This window comes from Chiloscyllium plagiosum, unplaced genomic scaffold, assembly GCF_037043375.1.
Source record: "Chiloscyllium plagiosum isolate Xiang-an unplaced genomic scaffold, Cpla_swu_hap1 HiC_scaffold_6, whole genome shotgun sequence".
Classification (NCBI taxonomy): domain Eukaryota; kingdom Metazoa; phylum Chordata; class Chondrichthyes; order Orectolobiformes; family Hemiscylliidae; genus Chiloscyllium; species Chiloscyllium plagiosum.
In genome coordinates, this window is record NW_028270144.1 from 51634948 (window position 1) to 51641037 (window position 6090).

Here is a 6090-nt window from a genome sequence, read left to right on the forward strand (position 1 = left end):
GAAGCGAGAGAGCAAGAGAGCGAGAGAGAAAAGAGAGAGAGCAAGAGAGCGAGAGAGAAAAGAGAGCGAGAGAGAAAATAGATGAGCGCGAGAGCGTGAGAGCAAGAGAGGGAGAAAAGAGAGAGAGAGAGAAAAGAGAGCGAGAGAGAGAGCGAGAGAGAGAGAGCGAGAGAGAGAGCGAGAGAGAGATAGAGAGAGAGATAGAGAGAGAGATAGAGAGAGAGAGATAGATAGAGATAGATAGATAGAGATAGATAGAGAAAAGAGAAAGAGAAAAGTGAGAGAGAGAGAGAAAAGAAAGAGAGAGCGAGAGAGAGAAAAGAGAGAGCGAGAGCGAGAGCAAAAAGAGAGAGAGAGAGTGAGCGAGAGAAAGCGAGAGAGAGAAAAGAGAGAGAGAGCAAGAGAGCGAGAGAGAAAAGAGAGAGCGCGAAAAGAGAGAGTGCGAGAGAGCGAGAGAAAGCGAGAAAGAGAGCGCCAGAGAAAGAGAGAAAGAGAGAAGGAGAAAAGAGAGGGAGAAAAGAGAGAGAGAGCGAGCAAAAAGAGAGAGAGCAAGAGAGAACGCGAGCGAGAGGGAGAAAAGAGAGGGAGAAAAGAGAGGGAAGAGAGAGAGAGAAAAAAGAGAGAGAAAAGAGAGAGAGGGAAAAGAGAGAGAGGGAGAAGAGAGAGAGGGAAAAGAGAGTGAAAAGAGAGGGAGAAAAGAGAGAGAGCGAAAAGAGAGAGAGAGAGAGCGAGAGAGCAAGAGAGCGAGCGAGTGAAAAGAGAGTGAGCGAGAGAAAAGAGAGAGCAAGCGAGAGAGAAGGCGAAAAGAGAGAGAGTGAAAAGAGAGAGAGAGATAGAGAAAAGAGAGAGAGAGAGAAAAGAGAGAGCGAGAGCGAGAGAAAAGAGAGAGCGACAGCGAGAGCGAAAAGAGAGAGAGAGCGACAGCGAGAGCGAAGAGAGAGAGAGAGCGAGTGAGTAAAAAGAGAGTGAGCGAGAGAAAAGACAGAGAGAGCAAGCGAGAGAAAGTGAGAGAGAAGGCGAAAAGAGAGAGAAAAGAGAGAGATAGAGAAAAAAGAGAGAGAGAAAAGAGAGAGCGAGAGCGAGAGAAAAGAGAGAGCGACAGCGAGAGCGAAAAGAGAGAGAGAGAGCGAGCGAGCAAAAAGAGAGCGAGCAAGCAAAGAGAGAGAGCGAGAGAAAGCGAGAGAGAGAGAAAAGAGAGAGAGCAAGAGAGCGAGAAAAGAGAGAGCAAGAGAGCGAGAGAAAAGAGAGAGAGTGAGCTAGAAAAGAGAGAGAGCGAGAGAGAGCGAAAAGAGAGAGTGCGAGAGAGCGAGAGAAAGAGAGAAAGAGAGAAAGACAAAAGAGAGGAAGAAAAGAGAGAGAGCGAGAGAAAGAGAGAGCGATAGAAAGAGAAAAGAGAGGGAGAAAAGAGAGAGAGAGCGGAGAGAGAGAGAGAGCGAAAAGAGAGAGAGCAAGCGAGCGAAAAGAGAGAGGGCGAGAGCGAAAAGAGAGAGAGCGAAAAGAGAGGAGCGAGCGAGCGAAAAGAGAGAGACCGATCGAGAGAAAGCGAGAGAGAAGTGAGAGAGAGCGAAAAGAGAGAGAGTGAGAGCGAAAAGAGAGAGGGCGAGAGCAAAAAGAGAGAGAGCGAAAAGAGAGAGAGAGAGAAAAGAGAGCGAGCGAGCGAAAAGGGAGAGAGCGAGCGAGCGAAAGCGAGAGAGAGCGAAAAGAGAGAGCGAGAGCGAAAAGAGAGAGGGCGAGCGCAAAAAGAGAGAGAGCGAAAAGAGAGAGAGAGAAAAGAGCGGGAGAGCGAGAGAAAAGAGAGAGCGAGCGAGCGAAAAGAGAGAGAGCGAGCGAACGAAGAGAGAGAGGGTAAAGAGAGAGAGCGAGAGCGAAAAAAGAGAGAGCGAAAAAAGAGAGAGCAAAAAGAGAGAGAGCGAAAAAAGAGCGAGAGAGCGAGAGAAAAGAGAGAGCGAGAGCAAGAGCGAGAAGGAGAAAAGAGAGCAAGAGGGAGAAAAGAGAGGGAGAGAGATAGAGATAGAGATAGAGAAAAGAGAGAGCGTGAGAAAAGAGAGAGCTCGAGAAAAGAGAGAGAGAGAGAAAAGAGAGAGATCGAGAAAAGACAGAGAGAAAAGAGAGAGATAGAGAAGAGAGAGAGAAAAGAGAGAGTGAGAGAGCAAGCGAGAGAAAGCAAGAGAGAAGCGAGAGAGAGAGAAAAGAGAGAGAGCAAGAGAGCGAGAAAGAAAAGAGAGAGCGAGAGAGAAAAGAGATGAGCGCGAGAGCACGAGAGAAAGAGAGCGCGAGAGAAAGAGAGCACGAGAGAAAGAGAGAACGAGAGAAAGAGAGAACGAGAGAAAGAGAGAAAGAGAGAGAAAGAGAGAGAGAAAGTGAGAGAGAGAGAGAGAAAGAGAGAGAGAAAGAGAAAGAGAGAAAGAGAGAGAAAAGTGAGAGAGAGAAAAGAGAGAGAGAAAAAAGAGAAAGAGAAAAGAGAGAGAGCGAGAGTTAGAGCGAAAAGAGAGTGAGAGCAAGAGCGAAAAGAGAGAGAGCGAGAGAGCGAGAGAGAAAAGAGAGAGAGCAAGAGAGCGAGAGAGAAAAGAGAGAGAGCAAGAGAGAGAAAAGAGAGAGAGTGAAAAGAGAGAGAGAGAGAGCAAGAGAGCGAGCGAGCGAAAAGAGAGAGAGCGAGCGAGAGAAAGCGAGAGAGAAGCGAGAGAGAGAGCGCAAAAAGAGAGAGAGCGAAAAGAGAGAAAAAAGAGAGAGAGAGAAAAGGGAGAGAGAGAAAAGAGAGAGAGAGAAAAAAAAGAGAGAGCGAGAGAGAGAAAAGAGAGAGCGAGAGCGAGAGAAAAGAGAGAGTGAGAGCGAAAAGAGAGAGCGAGCGAGCAAAAAGAGAGAGCGAGCGAGAGAAAGCAAGAGAGAAGTGAGCGAGAGAGAAAAGAGAGAGAGCGAGAGAGAAAAGAGAGAGAGCAAGAGAGCGAGAGAGAAAAGAGAGAGAGCAAGAGAGAGAAAAGAGAGAGAGTGAAAAGAGAGAGAGCGAGAGAGAAAAGAGAGAGAGTGAGAGAGCAAAATGAGAGAGAGAGAGCGAGAGAGAAAAGAGAGAGAGAGCAAGTGAGCGAGAGAGAAAAGAGAGCGAGAGACAAAATAGATGAGTGCGAGAGTGTGAGAGCAAGAGAGGGAGAAAAGAGAGAGAGAGAAGAGAGAGAGAAAAGAGAGCGAGAGGAGAAAGAGAGCAAAGAGAGAGATAGAGAGAGAGATAGAGAGAGAGAGATAGAGAGAGAGAGATAGAGAGAGAGAGATAGATAGAGATAGATAGATAGAGAAGAGAGAGAGAAAAGAGAGAGAGAGAAAAGAGAGAGAGAGAGAAAAGAGAGAGTGAGAGCAAAAATAGAGAGAGAGAGCAGAGAAAGCGAGAGAGAGAGAAAAAGAGAGAGAGCAAGAGAGTGACCAGAGAAAAGAGACAGAGCGAGAAGAGAAAAGAGAGAGAGCGAAAAGAGAGAGTGCGAGAGAGCGAGAGAAAGCGAGAAAGAGAGCGCCAGAGAAAGAGAGAAAGAGAGAAAGGAGAAAAGAGAGGGAGAAAGAGAGAGATAGAGAGCGAGCAAAAAGAGAGAGAGCTAGAGAGAGCGTGAGCGAGAGAGAGAAAAGAGAGGGAGAAAAGAGAGGAGAAAAGAGAGGGAAGAGAGAGAGAGAAAAGAGAGAGAGAGGAAAAGAGAGAGAGGGAAAAGAGAGAGAGGGAAGAGAGAGAGGGAAAAGAGAGAGAAGGAAAAGAGAGAGAGGGAAAGAGAGAGAGGGAAAAGAGGGAGAGAGAGAAAAGAGAGGGAGAAAAGAGAGGGAGAAAAGAGAGGGAGTGAAAAAGAGAGAGAGAGAGCGAGAGGAGAGCAAGAGAGCGAGCAAGTGAAAAGAGAGAGAGCGAGCGAGTGAAAAGAGAGTGAGCGGAGAAAAGAGAGAGCAAGTGAGAGGAAAGTGAGAGAGAGGCGAAAAGAGAGAGAGCGAAAGAGAGAGAAAAGAAGAGAGATAGAGAAAAGAGAGAGAGAGAGAAAGAGAGAGCGAGAGCGAGAGAAAAGAGAGAGCGACAGCGAGAGCGAAAAGAGAGAGAGAGCGAGCAAAAAGAGAGAGAGAACGAATGAGCAAAAAGAGAGAGAGAGACGAGCGAGAGAAAGCGAGAGAGAGAGAAAGAGCAAGAGAGCGAGAAAACAGAGAGAGCGAGAGAAAAGAGAGAGAGAGAGCGAGAAAAGAGAGAGAGCGAGAGAGAGCGAAAAGAGAGAGTGCGAGAGAGCGAGAGAAAGAGAGAAAGAGAGAAGACAAAAGAGAGGGAGAAAAGAGAGAGCGAGGAGAGTGAGCGAGAGAGTGAGCGAGAGAGCGAGAGAGCGAGAGAGCGAGAGAGCGAGCGAGAGAGCGAGAGAGCGAGAGAGCGAGAGAAAGAGAGAAAGAGAGAGCGAGAGAAAGAGAGAGCGAGAGGAAGAGAAAAGAGAGGGAGAAGAGAGAGAGAGCGAAAAGAGAGAGAGCGAGCGAGCGAAAAGTGAGAGAGAGAAGCGAGAGAGAGCGAAAAGAGAGAGGTGAGAGCGAAAAGAGAGAGAGCGAAAAGAGAGAGAGTGAGCGAGCGAAAAGAGAGAGAGCGAGCGAGAGAAAGTGAGAGAGAAGTGAGAGAGAGCGGAGAGCGAAAAGAGAGAGGGCTGAGAGTAAAAAGAGAGAGCGCGAAAAGAGAGAGCGAGCGAGCGAAAAGGGAGAGAGCGAGCGAGCGAAAGCGAGAGAGAAGCGAGAGAGTGAAAAGAGAAAGAGCGAGAGCGAAAAGAGAGATGGTGAGAGCAAAAAGAGAGAGAGCAAAAAGAGAGAGAGAGAAAAAAGAGCGGGAGAGCGAGAGAAAGAGAGAAGCGAGAGAGAGCCGAGAGCGAGAGAGAGCGAGAGGGAAGAGACCGAGAGGAAGAGAGGCGAGAGCGAGAGGGAGAAAAGAGAGGGAGAAAAGAGAGGCAGAAAAGAGAGGGAGAAAAGAGAGGGAGAAAAGAGAGGGGGAGAGAGAGAGAGAGGGAGAAGAGAGAGGGAGAGAGAGTGAGGGAGAAGAGTGAGGGAGAAGAGAGAGAGGGAAAAGAGAGAGAGGGAAAAGAGAGAGAAGGGAAAAGAGAGAGAAGAGAAAAGAGAGAGAAAGGAGAAAGAGAGAGCGAAAGAGAGAGAGCGAGAGCACGAAAAGAGAGAGTGAGAGAGCAAAAAAGAGAGAGAGCGAGCGAGAGAAAGCGAGAGGAAGCGAGAGAGAGAGAAAAAGAGAGAGCGAGAGTGGAAAAGAGAGAGAGAGCGAAAAGAGAGAGCGAGAAGAAAGAGAGCGAAAGAGGAGAGCGAAAGAGAGAGAGAAAAAAGAGCAAGAGAAAAGAAAGAGCGAGAGAGAGCGAGAGGGAGAAAAGAGAGGGAGAAAAGAGATAGAGATAGAGAGAGAGAGAGTGATAGAGAGAGAGATAGAGAGAGATAGAGAGAGATAGAGAGAGATAGAGAGAGATAGAGGGAGATAGAGAGAGAGTAAGAGAGAGCGAGTGAGAAAAGAGAGCGTGAGAGCGAGAGAGAGAGAAAAGAGAAATCGAGAGAGAAAAGAGAAATCGAGAGAGAAAAGAAAAGTGAGAGAGAAAAGAGAAAGAAAGGGGAGAAAAGAGAAAGAGAAAGAGAGAGAAAGAGAAAGTGAAAGAAAGAGAGAGAGAAAAAGAGAGAGCGAGAGAGAGAGAAAAGAGAGAGAGAGAGCGAGAGAGAAAAGAGAGAGCGAGAGAGAGAGAAAGAGAGAGAGCGAGAGAGAAAAGAGAGAGCGAGAGAGAAAAGAGAGAGAGAGAGAAAAGAGAGAGAGAGAAAAGAGAGAGAGTGACGGAGCGGAAAAGAGAGAGAGCGAGCGAGAGAAAGCGAGGAGAGAACGAGAGAGAGCGAAAAGAGAGAGAGCGAGAGTGAAAAGAGAGAGGGCGAGAGCGAAAAGAGAGAGAACGAAAAGAGAGAGAAGAGAGAGAGGAGGAAGAGAGAGAGCGAGAGAGAGCGAGAGGAAGAGAGAAGAGAGGGAAGAGAGCGAGAGGGAGGAGAGTGAGAGGGACAGAGCGAGAGGGAAGAGAGCGAGGAGAGAGAAAAGAGGGGGGAGGAAAAGAGGGGGAGAAAGGGAGAAAA

The 6090-nt window shown here is 47.9% G+C and overlaps 2 pseudogenes; both read left to right on the forward strand.

Annotated features, from left to right (window-relative positions):
• Window positions 1-818, forward strand: part of LOC148149761 (uncharacterized) — a 4654-nt pseudogene extending 3836 nt beyond the window's left edge.
• A 306-nt stretch (window positions 819-1124) lies between these two features.
• The window catches only part of LOC148149762 (uncharacterized), a 9541-nt pseudogene continuing 4575 nt past the window's right edge, over window positions 1125-6090 (forward strand).